The sequence below is a fragment of the Tetrao urogallus genome, assembly GCF_951394365.1.
Source record: "Tetrao urogallus genome assembly, chromosome: 7".
NCBI lineage: Eukaryota > Metazoa > Chordata > Aves > Galliformes > Phasianidae > Tetrao > Tetrao urogallus.
This window is the reverse complement of record NC_136820.1, coordinates 40518792-40539693: the sequence shown is the minus strand read 5'-3', so window position 1 is coordinate 40539693 and position 20902 is coordinate 40518792.

The following is a 20902-nucleotide window of genomic DNA, read 5'->3' as shown; positions in this document are numbered from 1 at the left end:
AGGAAGAATTTTCGTTGGTTGAGGGAGACTGGGTTAGAGATGATCTAGGTGAAAATGATTTCTGGAAGTCTATGGACTTAATGGGACAACTATAAGTGCTGATGTTATTGCTAGACCACTTTCCATCATCTTTGCAAGGCTGTGGAAAATAAGACGTGTTTGAGGACTGGAAGAAAGCAAATGTCACTTCTATCTTCACAGGGGACAAGAAGACACAGAAAACTACAAGCCAGTCAGCCTCACTTTCAGCTATGTTATAGCTCATCCTTAATATAATTTCTAAATGTGTGGAGGAAAAAAAAAATAATCCAGAGTAGTCAACAAGGATTAGTCAAAAGAAAATCATGTTTAACCAACCCAACTGCCTTCTGTGGTGGAATGACTGCCTGGATAGATGAAGACAGAGTAGTTTACCCGGACTTAAGCAAGGCTTTTGACAATGTCTCCATGAAAACAAGTTCAGGAAGTACAGGTTGGATGAGTGGATGATGAGGTGTATTGAGAACTGACCAGATGTCAGGTCAGTAGGAAACATCCCAGTGCACTGCATTATTTCCCACTGGTACAAAGCATGTATGTACGAATGTGAAAAGAAATACTAGAACAGCCTAGCGAAAGCAGAGAGGCAGCTCTCGTAAAACCTAGTTCTGGCTTTAAGACCAAACACTAGGGAATAACAGAGAATATAAAGAAAAGCCAGTATTGTTACTGACTACATAAGTCGTAAATTTCTTATAGTTGTTTCAAGAAGTGGTCTGGATAAAAAAGGTGTCATGATGATAAAATTCCCATGACATAAGCAAGCCTCATGCAGGTAACTGAGAGCTGGATGCTTTCTTTTTCAATATGAGGAAGCATGTAACTCTAGCTGAAGGTGGTGAACTGCAGGAAACACTTTATTATTGGGCCAATTAAGATAATTTCTTCTACAGGTTACTTACTACTTACTTCACCACGTACAACATTCTGAGATATATACAAATGCAGATACAAGTCACTGGAGACTGTTCTGTTAGAAGTGATAATCAACCCAAGCATTATAAACATGCTGCAGGCTAAACAAGTTGGCCTATGGCACTACAAGAGCTACTCTGCTTTGAAAATCTTCATAATTATTTCTAATGCATCTATGTCACAGAAATGGAGAATAAGAAGGGTATAATCAAGCCAAGCTGAGCATGTAAGGAATCATATGGGAGATGAGAATGAGCAACCATTTCTGTATAGTAAATACATAAATTTTTGTTTTCAATCCAGATGTTTTGCTGACAGCACCTTCAGATGTTGCATGACTACTTCAGAGCAAAATAAGCCTCAACTACAAACTGAGTCCTTTTTTTTTTTCTTTTTTTCAAGAGCCACTTAGATATGCTGTTACAGTTAATAACATTCTCCCTTCCAGATGCAGCAATTTTATTTTGATAAAATAAAATGCTTTTTCAGATTAAGAAAAATGTCTCTTAGAATGGAATGGAATGCATACAAATATGTGTAAGCATTTGAAACAAGAACTACTAGATGTACAGAGACTGACAGAAGAGTATAAATGTAACTCAAAAATCCAGGACAAGTTATTGATATCCACAGAGTAATAACGTCTGAAATTTAAAACCTTTTCTCATCTGAGTTTTTTCTTCATTCCACATCCACATTCTATTGAATACCTTTTGTCTGTTCCCACAGAAAAAAAAAAAAAAGGAACAAACACAAAAGTATCAGTGTCTCAGTTTTAAATAAAAGAAATTGGTCTTGATTAAGAAGAAATGTATTACTCATCTGTCCATTAACCACACTGCATTACTACCTTCACGTAATTTGCATATTGAATTTGATAAATGCTTTTAGGTCACTTCACAGAAATTGAACTAGTGTACATTTTCGTGTGGCTTAGATCCATTAGAGAAGATATTTTCTTCAAAATAAGAAGTCCTTTCATTTTAGTAGAAAATAACAGCTAAATTCATAGTTTAAAAGTCCACATTAAATTTTTTCTCTACTGCTATTTTTATATATGTCGTCTTTTGATGGAAAACCAAATTTGAAAACCCGTTAAATGTGACCTTAAATTAGTGAGCCACATCCAAACATGTTGTGCTGTGATACCCAAGAAATAGGCGTAATAAAGAGTTTCTTGTATTAAGCTTAAAAAAGTACAGGGGCTTGGAAGGCTGAAAAGAGCAAGCTAGGTGGTGTTATTAATATTGTTCCTGCTGTTGTTACAGATACACTTGGGACAAAAAAACTGGGAAAAATAATCCCAATGGAGTCCAGAACATATTCAGAAATATGAATCATTTGAGATTTTCTAAACACTATCATTTTTGCACAATATAAGAGTAGCTTTTCCCTGTCAAACTCTCAACATTTGACTTTTGTCTTTGCTTTTCAAATCCTGCCTAATTAGAGGATTTTGCTTCCTTGTGACACCATACTCTCATGCCAAGCTTATAATTACAAGGACTATGTAGTGTTCTATTAATTGAGAATTTTCGCTTCTTATATGTTTGGGTTAATTGGTAATATCTGCATTCAACATTTTTTCATGATGTTTTTACATTAAATTAATTAGCCAAATATCTAGGACAGCCAAAATTAACCATTTTTCAGCTTCTTATTTCTTCAGTCAATTTTTTGTAACATATTTGCCAGTCTTGGTTATATTGAGAAAAGAGAAAAACAGGAAAATATATGCCAGAAAGTGTATCTGTCTTCTGAGAGAAAGCATTTTTTAATATATTCATGCCTCTTTATGACATTAGGCTGGCCAATTTTTTTTTTTTTTAATGGTTTCATTTATTTTACGTTCTTAATTTTGTTTGGGTAACATTACTGAACTTTACTTTGCAACCACTGCATCCATGTATTATAATACTTTTTTGTAAATTGTGTCACACATATTCATAAAGTTGTGAAAAATTACGAGAAAAATCAAAACATAATAAAGAGTGAGCAATAGAATACTGAATAAATACAGACAAATTAATCTTCTTCAGCACTGGTCTTTAGGAAAAATTTCTTCTCCAAAAGAGTGGCCATGCACTGGAATGGGCTGCCCATGGAGGTGGCTGAGTCACCATTCCAACAATTGCTGCGAAGACAGAATGAATAATAACTGAACAGAGGAAAATTGTAAGGGAGATCAGTGTTGCCCGATAGTAAGGATTAAGGATGATGAAAATGCATGGAGAAGCAAAGCTTACTCGCTGGTCAACATAACAAAGTAACACCCTGGTATATTTAATATTCACCTGGAAAAAGGAAGACTGTATGCCTACTTTCCCTTTGTCCTTGAATTGGGTATAATATAGATATAATTTTCATAAACCTCATTCTCTTTCCCTTTACTGAACACAAATTATCATCTCCATTTGAATATGTCATCCATGGAAAGATTTGCCTGTCTGGACTGACAGCAAGGACACATGTCTAGAATTAGTTAAAATCTAACAGTCTAATACAAATTAATGTATATTTATAATCAGGATTCCAAGGGCAGCTGCTATGCATGACATTTCACTTACTAGAAAATATTAAATTAGATTAGCCTGCAGAACCCATAAACACATTGTGTCGGTGTATTGTAAGAAAGATAATACAAGTAATAACAAATAGAATTTAGAATCACATTTTAATTAGTCATATGAACATTTAACACAGAAATACTGACAAAGCAGAACTAACAGTGTAATGAAGCTGCTTAAAGGTGTAGATAGGAGTCATCCTTGCAATATAAATGCAGTTTTTAATAAGATTTTCTATTTAAAATAATGATTTCACTAAATCACTATAACTAGAAAAGGACCAAAATAGAAGTATGCCCTGTTTGACTTTACCTAGGGGAACAAAGACCCTTTTTTTCTTTGGTATGAATCTTAGTATGAAGTATGCAATTCATCCATAAAATTACTCATATATTTCTTAGAATATCTGATTTGTAGTTCTCATACAAAAGCAGTTAAAAGGAGGGGTGTCAGGTTGGTGCTCTCTGGATAATTACTTTATTTCTGAATTTGAATAAGTTAAATAATATTCGTGATTAATTGGTATACAATTTCAACTCTTTCTAAAGGGATCATTTAACATACTTTATGGCAAAACTGTTATTAAATGTCTGACCTAGCCAATAACAAAACAAAATTATTATCACTCAACAGAGAAATCATAGCACAAAGAAACAGCCTCTTATAAAGTATTAATTGTGAAGTTCTTGCAGCACTTTTGTATATACAGGTCAAATGTCCCAACTAGATGAGATATAAAGCAGGCGTTGGTTGTTTTTTTTGTTTTTTTTTTTTGGTTTTTTTTTTGTGATCTAAATGTTTCCTGAGCAGCTACATTTCTGTATGACTCAGAATAATATGGTACATAGCCGTATATTATAACACAGATAATATTTCTTTCAGGATAAAAAAAAGTATTGAAATTAAAAAAAGAAAGAAGAGCTCAGCAAAATAAAATATTTACAAAACACTTGTTACACTATCTATTTTATATATCTGCACAGTGCCAGCTAGCACACATGACATCACTGAATGTATTTTAAGGTAGAAATTAACTGTATTTTATTTGTAAGGATGAGTCGCTGGTTTCCTCATGGTGATAGAGGCAGAAACTTTACAGTCAAAGAGATACTGGTCAATCTAATATTTTAACTACTGAAGTCACCTCTCCTTTAACAAGTCAAATAATAACGAAAAAAAAATAGAGGAAAATGTATACTTAAACAGGCAAGACTTAAGACAGCACACTGCTTCCAAAAGATGCTGTAGGAAAAAAAAGAAAAGAAAAAAAAAAGCAGTTGAACTATACATTGGAAACATGGGCTAAGAAGGATTTTAAAGAATAGACAGACACAATAACATGTTACTAGGCCTCATTGTGACAATATAGCATTCAAACCAAGAGCTTAACAGGAATTAAAAAAGGATTAAACCTTTTTAAGGATAATGAGAACATTCAGAATTACTTTAGATAGGATATAAAATAATATTTTCAGAAAAGTAAATGCATATCTCAGGGCACAAGTGAACCATTAACTGAGGAACTTAAGAATAAACTTCACCTGTAATTAAATTATTGCTCAACCAGTAACTTCCTTTGAAGAAAAATTCAAAGGACACCATTAGGACCAGAAAAATATTCTAGAAGAACTATTGATAACATTTAAATAAAATTAAATTTTAAACATTACATTTCTGTTCTTAAAACATATGTGTTAAATACATTCTATTATAGTAGTTAGAATATTAGTATATATGTTTCCCTCCTTTCTACTTTCTAATCAGGAACTCATAAAATTGCATTAAAAAAGTATTAAATAGCAGTATGTGCACAGAGCAGCTGGAGATGAAAAAATATTTCATTAAAAAAGAAAGATCTAAATCTAATTAGTCTTTTTTTTTTTTTTTTTCATCATTTGCCTTTCAGCTGGTGGCTAGCTTGTTTATACTCACTCCTTATCTAAATGCTCAGACCTAAATTAATAAAAATAAAAATAAAAATAAAAATAAAAATAATAATAATAAAAATAAAAATAAAAATAAAAATAAACAAAATTGTAGTTAAATATCCAAAGCAGATTTTTTGTTAAAACTGTACATACATTTCCTTGTAATTTTTAATACTTACAAGTACTGTGTGCCATGTCTTTCACATTTCAAATATTTGGTAAATTAAGTTTGCAAAAGAATAAATGTTTCTAACTCTGCCACTTCTTCATGTACACACCATGCTTATTCAGACTTGTTATCATACTATGAAGTTGTCTTAACAGACTCATTGGTCTTCCACTGTTTTCTAAATGTTTTCTGTAACGCCTAATATTTCAGACACAATTTTATAAAAGTTATTTACATTTAAATTAGAATGTAGTTCATTACAACGGGAACCTACATCACTGATTCAAAAGCCATGTAAAAAAATAATCTCCATTTTGTAATGATGTTTGTATTAATCAGATTTCGACTTTTCAGGCTTTGAATTTTGTTTTTAACATCTGAAACTGTTGATGCAGGCTTTTTGTTTTTAAAATGGAACTACTATTTTGGTTTCTATTTGCCAGCTTAAAAATCACAAATCCACTTTCACAGTTTATATAAAGCTCACTGTACAATTTCTAGCACAGCAAGGAGAACCTCAGTAGATAAGTGCAGAAAATTATTTTGAAACTAAGTTGGTATTTTTAAGGAATTTGATTTATAAAATGCAATTTTTTTTTCCTTCAGTAAATCCTTGAAAGTCACTGTGGCATTTTTTTTTCTATTTCATTTTCTTCTATTTGCCTGGTGATGGAAATAGCTATTCAAAACATTTAAAGCAGTTTTACAGATGCAATGTGAATAGCAATGATGCAATGTGAATACTTACCTTTACGTCTCTGGTACAATTTTTGGTTAATGTTTTTGTACACAAGACAAGGTACTTTCACAAAAACAAAACAGGACTATAGGAGCTAAGCTCAGTCTTGAATTAAAATCAAGGAAGCAAATACGAACAAAACTTATGACTATTTTGCAAAACAAAAATATGAATTCTATAGGTTACTCTGGTCTGAAGAAGCTTGAAAAATGTTGAAAAATATTTTGCAAAGAAAAATATGTTCTTTCCCATTCTGATTTTGGGGTTCTGAGAACATCTTAGAGCATTCCTGACTGACGCTTATTTGTGTCATGTCTGGGAAATTCTGAGATCTACCTGGATGCTCCTGAGGGCAGCAGTGTTCCTGCAGAAGGGTAAATCAAGAGTTTGTGGTAATATCACTTTTCCCCAGGAAAAGAAAAAAAAAAAAACATCAAGAAAACTTTGGGACAGGATGTTTTCAAGGGAACATAATTGGTAATTACACACAATTAGTGTTACAGTCAGCAATGACTGAATGTGGGAGCTGGTAGCTTTTTACTGTATGAAAATCTCTATGAGCACATACAGCTGGAGGAACTGTATTTTTCTCTGAACAATGGAAAAACAAAGCCCAAAGGACAGGGGACTAGTGATGTTAGTTAGCACTGTAGGATATAAATAGGCTGTGTGAACTACCGTTGCTGTTGCTATTACTAATTTATTTAGCATTCAGACTGCAATGTAATGAAGAGTCTTTTGTCACATCATTTTTTAGAGCTAGACACCAGAGAGATGGAAGTTAAACAAATTAAAAACCTGTTCATTGCCCTAGGCATGTTTTACTTTGTCATTTGGTTCAGTTCATTTCAGCATTCCACTTTTAATGGCTCACTTAGTTAAACTTGAACTTATGATTACTATTACTACTTCTAATAAAGCCCTGTTTTGTGAGGGCTTCATTACTGTCGCCTCAGGATAACAGCTGCTAATTTGTTTTATTACTATAATATATTTTATTTAGGTCTTCTCTTAAAAACCACTGGCTGTGGTGCTTGCAGTCATTGTTGTCTGCTCTAACAGCTAGTCTGTAGAGCTGATATAGCCTAGAGGATATTGTATACAACAGGACTGTGGACTGATGAATCAGATCTGCAGTCATCTCCCATTTATACCACAGCCTTGCTTCTCAACTTTTACGGAATCATTTCCTTTCCTCCTGTAAAATACAGACAGTAATATCAGCATGCTCTGTTAGGGACTTAGATGCCTCCTGATTAATAGTGCTTGATAAAAGGAGCGTATTATCTAGCAGAGGTTATACACTGCTATTTTGTACTGCTCATATACTAGAGTTAAGTCACTGTCTTTGGTAAAGTTATTAAGGATTTTCTTCAATTCGTGGTGTTAGAGATATATGAGATAAATTCAGTTGTTATTTGAATCTGTGTAATAATTATGAAGTACTGCACTGATAACAGGCTTCAGTTAATTGGATTATCTTGGAAATATATAACTGACAGGTTAATATATCTTTATGATTGAAATTCAGAAGGCAAGCTGGGTTTTGAACTTGTCATTTTCCTTCTTGCCTTTTTCTGTGACAGAATAAACAGATTACTCCATGTTGGATTCCTGAAGCTTGGCTGCTCTTGCTATGTTTCACAGGCATACAGGATTAAAAGTACCAGGATCCTAAGGCAGCATAATAGTTAGTACCCTACCATAATCCCTGCTGCAGCAGCTTGTGTACTTCTCTACATGGTGTTGAGCCTCCATTCCACACAATTTCTTAAAATCTATGTTTTCTGATCTGTTGCTCAGATCAAATTGATGATTTGATCTACATTTTCTGTGCTTATATTTGCACCCTGCTGTACAAATATTGTTTGATTTACCTTCTATTTCCATATTTTTTTGCAGTGATTAAGATGAAACCTAAACTGACTTAATTTCTATAACAAACATAGCAGAAAGTAACAAAACAAAAAAGTAAACAAAAAACTATACAATGTATTGCACTGCTTAAAATGCCCTGTTATTTAGGCTAGGAGGGAATGTCTTTCCTAGAATCATTGTCTGCATGTTGGTTGCTTTTCACCCAGTGCTCAGATTTGCAGGTGGAAAGAAGTGATCCACTGGGCACTGGTCCTCAGAACCAGTTGTCAGAAACAAAACTAACCTAATCTATGCAAATGCTTATCTTGAGGTAACCAAGAAAAGATGAAATATCAAGAACTCACAAGAGCAAATAAAATAGCAATAAGCACAGTGGAATCTTGCAGACTGCAGTTTATGAGCACAGAAAAGGCAGATGTTAAGTATCATGATCAGAGAGAGCGTGGAACTTAGCTACATTGTGTAGGGACAGAGCATGAAAAAACTTCCATTACTTATTTTTGCTTACAATATCTTTCAAAATACTTTTAACTACAGAATGGTGATTGTATCACTAAACTTAGTGCACTGAATCTGTGGCTATTCATATTTGACAACTCTGAAGGCCAAGTTAAGTGTATTAGGTCACCTCTTTCAGGAAACCAGTTTTGAAAAGTTGAATCTCAGTGCACATTTGGGTCATCGGATTTTGTAATAAACTACACCACTGACCTCTGCTGAAAAGAATTGGAACTGCTCACTTTTAAAAATTCATTTCCTGACACGGAAGAACTACAAAGAATTCTCCTTTCACGTCGAGTTACAAGGACTGAAAAATGAAACGTGGCCTTTAGATCAAACAAGTAAAGACGAAGATCAGAGAGAGATAACTAAGCTAAGGAAAATCACTGGCAAAAAACAAAACAAAACAAAAAGATGACTAAGGTACACATTTTTCATGCTGGAAGATGATGCGCCTTTGATACAGCTAAAAAAGGTCTAGCTGAATATGATTTGAATTTGTAAAAAGAATTCTTCATATGCATATGAAGGAGCTTCAGAAATGCCCTTTCAATCTTATGTTCTTGTCCCCACTTTTCCCAACTTGTATCACTGGTACCATGCTCCCTTTCATTTAGAAAGCAATTCTTCTGCTGTACAAATGATCTGCAGTCACCAAACATCACTGAGAAACTACTTTCTTCACATGTATATACATAAAGCACTACCCATCTGTAGGAACTTCCATTCATAACATAACCCAGTGTTAAATGTAAGCATAATTAAAAATGTCATATTCTAATCTTTTCCCATTGAAGTTTCAAATTTCCTCTCCTTATCAAACTGGGAACACCTTATTTTGCAGGCTCAATGTCTATACTATTCCAAATTTAGAGCTCCGTTATGTTTAATGGAGAATTCAAACTTGGATGATGAACTCCACAACAAAAAAATTAAAATAAACATGGTCACTCAGTAGAAAGTACAGGCTTTCTCTGACTGAATCTTGGACACATACAACAAAAAATTCAGAGAGCAAACAAAGGCAAAGGAAATAATATTTAATTAGTGAAAGACTAGAACAATATTTAAAGATCTATAAAAATAAGCACAATGGAGAAGACCAAACACTATAAAAGGAAAATGAGGAGGATCAGCTGCAGAGTCCTTATGAGAATTTCTGTAATTAAACTAGATTTTCTCTTCTTTGTCCTGATTGACCATCCTTCTCTTCCTTATATTTCCTCACCTTAGGTTCCTCATAGCTCTCTACCTTGCTCTTTCATCCTTTCACTGCACCAGCCTTCATCACTGCCTTTTCTTTCAAGCCATCTTCTATATTATCCCCTTAAAATAATGACATTAAATTAATGAATAAATAAATATATATTTTTAATCATGCAGACATTTTTTTTAAAGCATTTTTTTCTTCATTTTCTGCTCCTGACTATTCTGAAAGGATCTGAGTGAAACGCAGTGTTGAATCCACAATGAACTATACTCACCATGGAGAATAGTAAGTAAGCATCTGCCATAATAGCTGCATTATGGGCTGTGCATGTATAAATTTTTGGAAAAGGAGGAGCAATCTTTCTATCCTAGTAAAAGAGGATAAAACAACTCTCTTCCTTGCTCCTCTAGGGAGCTAAAAGAATTTGTCACTGATAAGGAAGTCATTTAGAAGGCATTTCTAGGATATCAGTCAGGCCTATAAGCAGCACAGCAGGAGCCATATCAAGGAGACCAAAGCAATTAGCAAGCAAAAGTCGATTCCCTGGAGAGAGAGTGAAAGATGTTTGAATTCTACTATTGGCTGGGCTATTCTGAAGTTTTGGCTGAGTTTTCTTCCTAGGTAAAGAGGCCATTAAACATTGTACTTTAAAAAATGGTAGAAAATTGTAGAAATGCAAAACATGTTTGACAGTAATAGGGAACACGTTTTAATTGATTTAACAGTGAAGATAATTCAACCCCTCAAGTAATTTAGGATCTATATTTAGGAGAGTTTAAGCACTTCAGTTCCCATTAACTCAGTAAATAAATTAACTAAAATGCTGTGAATGTACCTTAACAGATTGAATCTCCAAAAATTCTGTATTTAGATTAAAAATAAATGAATAAATAAATAAATCCTTATACTTACTTAATCTTCCAAAACTTCTGTAGGGGAACTATTATACCACAACCTGAACTGATGACTGAGCACATGTTTGATAGTAAAATGGACATCATGGTGTTGAAAATGTTTGTGCATTCATTATAATTTCTTATTTTTATTGACATGAAAATATTTTTTGTGCAAATAATTCTTTACATCAAACAAATAAATTTTGCAATTTGATTACAAAATTGATTTTGTTATTTGATCTGCTCAATAAGCATACTAAAAAAATATATAAATTTGCTTGGAAACCTAGATTGTCTTTCTAATGTAGGTTCCTTTCCCACACAGATAATTTAAGACCTGGGTGGAGCTGGAGAGGAGATTCTGAACTCTGCATTACAGCTAGAACTGTTAGAGTAGAAAGCAAATGAAAAAGTGAGAGAAAAAGCCAAAGAAAGAAGGAACGGAAGAAGAACAGATCCAAGAAACAGGGAAAGATAAGGCAAGATTTTGCATATTTTACATTTCCTTCATTGTTAGTTTCATCATAATAGTGAAAAAAATCATCTGTGATATTGTTCTCTGCAAAAATCTGCTTAATGACAGCAGCTTCTGAAAAAGAGATTTCTGAGATGAAACAAAACTTATGCAGAACTTTGAAGACTATCTATCAAACAATCTGTTAAAAAGAAAGTGGTGATTCCATCATCATTTGTAATAAACTGTATATTATTTCTGACATATACATCTTTGTTTTGTACATCTATGATTCTGTGATTATGATTTTTAGTCTTTCAGATTTGGTCTTTCTCTTGTTTAAGAGGTATTAACCTGGCACAAATCTTTCAGTATATTAGTAGATATTTTATGAACTATTCTAGTCTTTTGGACCTAATTTTTTCCCCTAACTTTGTTTTCTTATATTTTAGTGTTTTGATTCAGTTTGCTAAACATTCATACTCACTAACATCTAAGATGTTCTCAGGTGTCATGTCTGATCTTCTATGATACATTATTTAGTGACATGATTTCATCAGATAAGGATCTCTTCATCTTTATCACTAGACACAAATGTTTAGGTGACTAATTCAAGCTTAGCTTCCACAGATAATGAGTACTTCTACAGATATTTGCACAGGAAGATTAATCCCATCTATGTTATGTGCCATATTTTTGGTACTGGAGGAAGCCCCATATTTCCCATCTTGAGTTGCCTATCTCTCTCCATTACAAGGGCAACTTAGTCTATATAGTTTTCAGACAGTTAACACTGGATGAGAAGAGAGCTAACTGCTGTATGTCTCTTATGTTCACTTTATTGACATTTCTTCTTACAGGTTACAGCTTACAGCAAACTTGCACCCTCAGAGTTGAGCAGAAAATTAGTGTATCTTTCCCATAGTAGTCCTCATGTGTGAACTCAGAAGATATTAGCTGGGGCCTTGTTACTATATTCAGGACATCTTACCAAATTATTAAAGATATATTTTTTCAAGTATTTCAAGCTGTTGCTCAACTGCCAGGGAGGATGCATGACAGTCATGAATTGTAGCATAAATCATATCTATGATTTACAGGAAATTTTACTGTTATTGAACTGATAAATCATATGAAATGCTATTAATATCCTCACTCTAATTTCATATTAAGCAAAAGACCAAAAAAAATGTCCTCAAGTTTTACCAGGTTGGATATTAGCAAAAATTTCTTCTCTGAATGAGTGATCAGGCACTAGAACAGGCTGCCCAGGGAGGTGGTAGAGTCACTGTCCCTGGAGGTGTTCAAGAAATGTTGAGATGTTGTACTAAGGGTCATGTTTTAGTGGAGAAACACTGGTGGTAGGTGGATGGTTGTACTAGATGATCTTGGAGGTCTTTTCTAACCTTGATGATTCTATAATTCAATGAAAAAATTGTCAAGTAATATTTTTTAATCATATAGATACAAATCTGAGATTGCAATGGATAAACAAGAAGAAATTTGCTATAAACAGTCACTTAACTATTATTCCTTTCTTGAGGTATGACTACTGCTGCAGGTTCAGTTCAGTTCAGGGATGATTTACTTAGCTTTAACTGAGAGAGAGCTAAATACTAATCCATTGCACCGGAAAACTTGGTATATTCCTTATATCACACCAAGAAAAAAAGTAAATTAGCTTTGTACCGAATTTGATGCTGCCCAGAAAAACTGTTTCTGGTATCCAAGTTAGCTTGTTTGAAATAAATACAGGAATCTTTCCATTAAAGTCTATTGGTTTAGTATTATTTATATGTTCCTTCCCCAATGATTTTGCTAGGATTTTTCCTGCTAAATAAACTGCTTACAATGTCTGCCTGTATTAATCTCTATTTAAGTATTGCTTAGATATCTGACATTTGCAGGAAGAAGAAAAAGGTTTTTTTTAAACCAAAGATGAAAAGATTATAGCTACTCCAATGGAGCTGTTGTATCTGGCATCACCTGTATTGCCAGGGGCTGCATAACAAGTGCCTTGATGCATTTATTAGATGTTCATGTTAGCAATATATTTCTCAATACTGGATGTAAAAGGTTATTCTGCATCATGTTAATGTGCAAGTCAAAAATTTTGTAGATACAGAATGACAGATAGGGTTGTTGACAGTGCTGCCCCTGAAGAAGGAAAAAACACTGAGTTTATGAAAGGAATTCCTCACTCAGAAAACTCTCCGACACACACATACACACACGCATACACAAACAAAAAACAACTGATCTAGCTGAGAAACATGAAAATACCCCCAAAATACATTGCCCAATATTGAATTATGTAAAACATTTTCTGTAGAACATGAAAAAATGCTCATAATGAATGATTTTTAAAAAATCATTCTAATCAAGGTATCATGGTCTTTTCTTGTCATCACTTCACAACATACTTTGTTTTGCAAAGGAATGTATTTTCAGTCTTATACCTGAGAACACATAACAGTGATAGGCAAACACAAATGCAAAAGCATGTTACAAGAACAAGTAAGGTAATAATCAAATTTAAAATGCAGTTGCCTCTTCATAGTTGCAGGTAAAAGCTCTGTTGTAGGTAAAAGCTCTGTTGAGCATGTAGCTACATGGTCACCATGTAGTCCAAGAGAAAACAAATGAAAATGAAGGGCTATACCAAGTTCTCCAGTGGTGAAAGTTCCTATATATGAAACAACATAATAGGACAATTGGTCTCAGTCACAGAATCACAGAATCACAGAATCACAGAATCACAGAATCACAGAATGGCAAGGGTTGGAAGGGACTTCAAGGATCATGAATCTCCAACCCCTTTGCCACATGCATGGCCACCAACTTCCCCATTGTCATGGTTTTATGATTTTTGGTCATCAGTATTCCACACCACAACATCAAGTAATGCACTGGGGGGTTATGACTTCGGCCAAATGTTCGTCCGATGGAGAAGAACTACATTTACCCAGGAGGCTTTGCGGTCAGCAAGGAGATATAACTCCGTGCAAGGTCACCTGATTCCTCTTCTTCGCCTGCTCTTCGCTGTCTGCGCTTCTCTGTCTGCGCTTCACCGTCTGCGCTTTGCCATCTGCACTTCGCCGTCTGCTTTTCTTCAGTCACTCAACTGGACTGCACATCTCACCTCAGCATTGTGGTGAGGTCTATCTACCATCCAGACAGACTCTCTCTCTCGCTCTCGTATTTTTTGCTAATACTATATTTAGTAAATCATTTGTTCCATCTCAGATTATTGCTGTTGTTTTCAAGTATTTTGGGGTCCCCTGTTTCCCCTTACCCGGAGGCGTGGATCCGCAGATCCCTCCGCCCTGCTGGTCATGGAACCGGGCCGAACCAGCCCGTAAACCGTTGACACCCATTTAATACTAGACATGGCTGCCCAGAGCCCCATCCAATCTGGCCTTGAACACTTCCAGGGACAGGGCATCCACAACCTCTCTAGGCAGCCTTTTCCAGCACCTCACCACTCTCTCTGTAAAGAATTTCCCCCTGACATCCAACCTAAAACTCCCCTCCCTCAACTTAAAACCATTTCCTCTTGTCATGCAGTTATCTATCTTTCCAAAGTGTTGATTCCCCTCCTCTTTGTAAGCTCCCTTTAGGTACTGAAAGGCTGCAATGAGGTCACCCCGCAGCCTTCTTTTCTCCAAGCTGAACAAGCCCAGCTCCCTCAGCCTGTCTTCATAGGGGAAGTGCTCCAGTCCCCTGATCATCTTTGTGGCCCTCCTCTGGACCCTCTTGAACAACTCTGTCTTTTGTACTGGGGGCTCCACACTTGGACGCAGTATTTGAGATGGGGCCTCACAAGAGCAGAGTAGAGGGGGATAATCATCTCCCTGTCCCTGCTGGCCACCCCTCTTTTGAGGGAGCCCAGGATACCATTTGCCTTTTGAGCCGCAAGGGCACGCTGCTGGCTCATGTTAAGCTTTTCATCTATCAAGACCCCCAGGTCCTTCTCTGCAGGGCTACTCTCAAGGACGGCTCCTTCCAGTCTGTATAGATGCCTGGGATTCCTCTGGCCCAAGTGCAAAACTTGTTAGGTTCACCCAGGCCCAACTTTCTAGCCTCTTGAGGTCCCTCTGAATGGCACCCCTTCCTTCAACCGTGTCACCGCACCACTCAGCTTGGTGTCGTCACTGAGGGTGCACTCGGTTCCGTCATAGATGTCATTGATAAAGAGCACCAGTCCCAAGACAGACCCCTGGGGGACGCTGCTCATTACTGGCCTCCATCTGGACATAGCACCATTGATGACCACCCTTTGTCTGTGGCCTTTCAACCAGTATCTTATCCATTGAGTGGTCCACCCCTCAAATCCACATCCCTCCAATGTGGAGATAAGGATGTGGTGGGGGACCATGTCAAAGACCTTGCTCAAGTCCAGGTAAATGACATCGGTCACCTTTCCCTTGTCTACCGATGCGGTCACTCGATCATAGAAGGCCACGAGATTGGTCAAGCATGACCTTCCTCTGTTGAAGCCGTGCTGACTATCTCAGATCACACGCCCATTTCTCACGTGATCAAGCATGTTATCCAGGATGATCTGTTCCATGATCTTCCCAGGCACAGAGGTGAGACTCACTGGCCTGTAGTTCCCGGGGTCCTCTTTGCTCCCTTCCTTGTAAATGGGAGTGACGTGACCCTTCCTCCAGTCATCCGGGACCTCACCTGACAGCCACGACTTTTCAAATACGATGGAGAGTGGCTCGGCAACCACCTCAGCCAGTTTCTTCAGAACCCTGGGATGCATGCCATCCAACCCGATAGACTTGTACACATTCAGTCTCATGAGGTGGTCTTGGACCTTCGCTGTCCTCACAGCAGGGGGGGATTTGCTACCTCAGTTCCCGCCTAGAGGTTTAGGGATGCAGGGCTCCAGGACGCAAGAAGTACTGGAATCCTGGCTGCCAGTGAAGACCGAGGCAAAGAACTCATTCAGTACCATCAATAATAAAAATATTGATGAAATGGATACACTCTGCATAACTACATATCTTACTATATATCTTTACTACGTTAATATGTACCAACAGTATTACCAATGTAATTTTCTCTTCTCAGGTATTTTGTTTGTATTAATTCACTGATACAAGGTAATGACATGTTGTGCAAAAATCTTTTCTTCAAATCAATAGCACTGTATTTAATACTGATAAAGTATAACATCAGCACTGGTTACTAGCTCCCAATTGCTTGTATTGTCTAACTGCCTGTGAAAAGAAAAAATTCTCAAATTTTGGTGTAGAAAAAATTGCAATGACTAAAAGACACCAGCAGTAAGAAACAGATTTTTTTTTTTCATACTGATGAGCCCTTCAAGTACTGCATCTGCAATCAAAATCCAGAAGGTACTTAGGGACTATGTCACTAGATGCCAGTGCCCGAGAGGAGCTCAATCAGATTCTCAGTTTATCTATTAAGGAGGGAAAATCTGATGCTTTAACATAAAAATCCAACTACATTAAATGAGGGATCGAAGTGACTGAGATTGTCTTAAGGTATGTTGCCCAGTCTGGACCTGTAAGTCCAGAAAGACACAAATCTCCATTGCATTTCTTAACAAATGGACCAGGACATGACTTAAATTGCCATGGCTTACAAAATGCGAACCTTTCTTTTCCCCATTTCCCTTTAAAATGGAAAAACAGCAGGAATGTGAGCGTGTGTGTGTATGGAAGGGTGTGGGTAGTTTAGCCTCTGTGTACTAAAGAAACACTTTCTAGTTATTGTCTGCATCCATAAGCATTAGATCTCCTTTTCAAGTGAAGATGAAAGTTAAATAATATTCATTTTCTTTTACATCCTGAAAGTTCATCCTTAAGAAGTCATCAAAATAAATGCAAGAAAAGCAGAAAAAATGTAAAGGAGTCTTCCTAAATTATTTATACAGGAAGGCCTCTGAGGTATGTCTTAGAAGAAGCTTCATAATGGCCAAAATGCTGTAGTAGTAAAGGTTTCATCCATTCATTTTTCTATTACTTGAAGTTACCTCCTGAAGGTCTTTCAAAAATTGATAGCTCTTTTCAGCCTTTACCCCTTTCACCAACAGAATGTCTGTTAGAAGAAAACATATGAGCATCAACGTGAAAAATTCAGTTTTAATTCACTTCTGAGTAGAAAAAACTCCCAGTCCGTACTTTAACTTATCGAAGTAGTGCACCAATCTGCACTGAAAAAGAGGATTTTACTGGTGAGAGTTCTCAAATCTTTCCTACTTGAGGTGATAATTTGACTCAAGCAGATGACTTTTATATAAATAAAAATCTCTATCCAAGTCACCTTTGACAGAATTTTCAACAAAAGGTACAAATAAACAAATACAAATGAACAGGGCTGTGAAGGTGAGGGAACATTCTAGTTGCTGCACTTTCTGTGTGGTCTGAGAATACCTGCTGGATCACACTATGTTTAAGACTTCAGCTGCCAAAATTTTGAACTGTGATTGAATGTAAAAAGTAAGAAATTATTGGTATTTTCAGTCTTTTGTTATGAAAATGGATTCTGAACAGAGGCATGACATCCAAATTCTTGGGAAGAGCTATGCCTTTCACTTTAGGTCATTTGATTCAGTGTATTTTACAACTTAGGTGGTTTGTTCTCACTCCAATTTAAATGATAATTTTTTTAGGCATTTTGGACTTCTTACAACAGATAAATCTGTTTGACAAATTTCTGGTAGTAATAGACTCACTGAGTATAAAACAGTGTGTGTTTGGGAACTTTACATATGTTTTTCATAATCACTTATTTGCACAGCATCTTAATGAGCAGCATAGAAGCAATCATTAAGCAGAAAAACTAAACCCCAAAACAAACAAAAATAAAATAAAATAAAACAAAACAGAGAACATAATGTGGGCTTTAAAATAAAAATCATTTGAGGCATTAAATTCCCAGAGGATTTTCAGTCAGGTATTCAGAACGAAAACAAAAAATCACAAATGTTCATTTTTTGCTTACTGAGAAACAAAAGAAAGAGGAATTTAGAGGAAAAAAAAAAGATTATTTTCTCCCAGCTCTCCAAATGCTGCATTATTGTAAATAATAAGTGTAGTTTATAGAAGAAAATAAAGCAGCCCAAAAGAGGGTGCAGCAGTTCACTTAATTATTCATTTAATCGGTATTGATCTCAGATGACTTAGAAAATGGTATGTTCTAGCTGAGCACAAAGTTATTCATCTTTGATTTTAATTTTGGAGGAATCCAAGTTATTTTATATTAATGAAAACCACAACAAAACACAATAGGCAATTTCCTCACAAATTGTTTAACAACATAAAATAAGAAAATGGTTATGTTCACATAGTTCAATAACAAAAGTCAAAATTGTGACATTTGTACTACAGTCTAATCAAGATGATTTAGGAAAAACATACGGTGGCAAAAACATTTCAAAGAGAAGATCTAGCCTTTAACTGCAGCTTTAACAGCACTCTGGAGGGTTCAGTCCCTGTTCTGGATTAGACTTCACAGCCATAACATTCAGACTTTAAAATTTGTGTCTAAAAAGAGTTAGTATTTCATTTCCAGTGTACTGTGTTCATTATGATCAGAAGACTGATATTAACGTTGAATGACACAGGGTTAAATTCCCTCCAAAACATGTATTATTAAAATATTGAATTAGAACATTTATATTTTAAGTACCTCTGTGTGTGACAGAAAAAATATTTCAGAAGCTATGGGAAAAACCAACTAACAAAAATAACAACAAAAAGAAACAATTTATTGTTCAGTAATAGGCATTTCACCTAAATGCAGTCTAGAAATGAATCACATATGATCTCTGCAGGCTTATGCTTTGCTGGGTGTGCACAGAATTTATATGAGATTAAGCACCATGCAAAATGTACATATAGAAGAAGTAACAGAACAGCCCAAGTTTTCAAGTGTATGCAAATACTTGTCCTACAGATGGTGTGGATTTCAGTTACTTCCATCATTTTGTACGCTGTGTCCTGTTGGATCTCCAGAAGATTCAGAATGGTATATAACTCCAGTACAAATTGCTATGTCCATCCACCCTTTACAAGGGTGTTCATATATGCCCAGGAATCACAAAAAAAAAACTATTCTGCCATATCTGTAGAAAATTAAAACCCAATAATCAAGTTTCTTTATTTCTTAAGCCTGAGAAATCCAAAATACAAAGAGCCACTCGCCCAAAATGTCAACTATCTACAGCCCAGAGCACTCCTCCACCCAGATCTGAAAATGTGCTGCTCTGCAGCACGAGGTTGCTGCATCCTAAAGAGCAGCTGGGCCAGTGTCTCCCTTTCAGGGTTTTTCACATCTACAACAGTCTCAATGATAATTTCTATTCTTTAATACTTGTCTGCATCAACAATGTTGATCCAGTCTACTTGCTCACCCTGCAGGAAAACCAAGCAGGGTACAGCTGTTGTGCATTTTATGCACCAGGAGTCAGGAAGTAGTTATCAGACAATACTGTCCGGTCCAACACATCTGACTCCTGATGAGAAAGTCACACAAACAAGGAGGGATCCCAGGATTCACATGAAAGAAAACCAGCCACTTCCAGAAGAAATTTTTTTCTATTCACCTTGTAGAGACAATACCACAGTTCCAGCAAATTTTCTGACATGAAATACACATATTTCTTGGGTACGTGAAGTGAGACTTAGCTCTGCATTTTTCAAGGATGTTCAAATCAGAAGACTGTCTTAGAAACCTTGCACAAAATCATGTAAGTAATGAAACCTCTACAATTATATTACAGTTGTATAAGACAGACAGTAAAAGATCTGAGTAAGAGATGCAAAGGAGATGTAAAAGGCTCATTAAGGGAGATTTCAAAGGAGCACAGAGGGCATGTACCCAATCAACTGTTCTGTGCACAGTGAATGGGAGAATCCATTTATTCCATTCACTGAAGTTCTCTATTAGCACTCTTCAATCCAGGCTACAAGGTCTGTTAAATAGGAGAGAAAAATGCCAGCAATACTTTTCTGTTATAGTTTATTCCTTCAGGAAGAAGATTTCAGTCCTTCAAATTCAGTGCAGCAGTTTGTGGATATGAAATAGGAACGAACTACAACACACAAGAATCTCAATATTTGGATTTATTTATTTATTTATTTATTTTTCAGTTTCAATTCCAAATAATTCCAAGAAGTTAAAGGAAAGGTCTGGCTGGGTAAGTCTACTCCTACTGCTGATAGTGGCTGTTGGATTAACAAAAGAAACTGTTAAATGGGAAAAACAACTAATAATCCACAGTAACTGAAAACACACCAAATATTTGTTAGTAAGCTGAAATTTCCCCACACACTGTACACGCAGTTATTTCAACACTGTGCTGAATTTAATGTACTAATACTGCTTGCTTTCATCACCAATAGACTGCTAAATCTGAACATCAGCCATCAGAGCCACTTGCTGCCTTGCTTGTATTTCACGGGCCCTCCTAGAAAGACAGGGCCATGTGCCCTGACAAAACTCTCTATCCTGAACAGGAGACATTTAAGTGGTTATGAGGCATGACTAGAAAATAAAAGTGACCAACACTTATCACCTGATAAGAAGAAAACTGGAAAAGTACACAATGATAAATTCAGTTTGAAA